The 544-nt window shown below is 38.2% G+C and overlaps 1 long non-coding RNA gene across 1 annotated transcript in view; it reads left to right on the top strand.

The window, feature by feature from the left end:
• Positions 1–544, top strand: part of LOC116703568 (uncharacterized) — a 15001-nt gene that overhangs the window by 4602 nt on the left and 9855 nt on the right. The window lies entirely within an intron of this gene.

Raw genomic sequence — 544 nt, 5'->3', positions numbered from 1 at the left:
CACACACACACACACACACACACACACACACACACACACACACACACACGGCGGACTGATGACATCAGACCATGTGCTTATTTCCTGTCAAACAGCCAAACCTTTTAAACATCAAATCTCCAAATAGAATATATTCATAAATCCAATTTGATTGGATAAAACACTGTTTATACATATATACATACACATACGTATATATGTATATATATATATATGTATAGAGAATATTATTTTTCTTTAAAAAGAGAAAGCATGTCGTGTTTTTATACATATACTGTATGTATGTATGTATGTACAGATTTAGAAAAGTGACCACACTGAGTGTGCTGTGACGTAACCATGGGCAACAGGACAGAAGACAGTATTTACACCAACTAGGAATTATTACAAAAAAAAAGAAGGACGTGGTCGTCCTGGGGTTTCATAAACGTCCCACAATCCCCTTTTAGCGAAAAGGCGCGGGGCTCAGGTCACATGACTCTCAACCGAACATGAGTGAAAGAGAGAGAGAGACAGAGAGGTGGTTTACGTATTTGACACCCCC

The sequence above is a fragment of the Etheostoma spectabile genome, chromosome 15 (assembly GCF_008692095.1).
Source record: "Etheostoma spectabile isolate EspeVRDwgs_2016 chromosome 15, UIUC_Espe_1.0, whole genome shotgun sequence".
NCBI lineage: Eukaryota > Metazoa > Chordata > Actinopteri > Perciformes > Percidae > Etheostoma > Etheostoma spectabile.
This window is presented reverse-complemented; position numbering and strand designations above follow the sequence as displayed.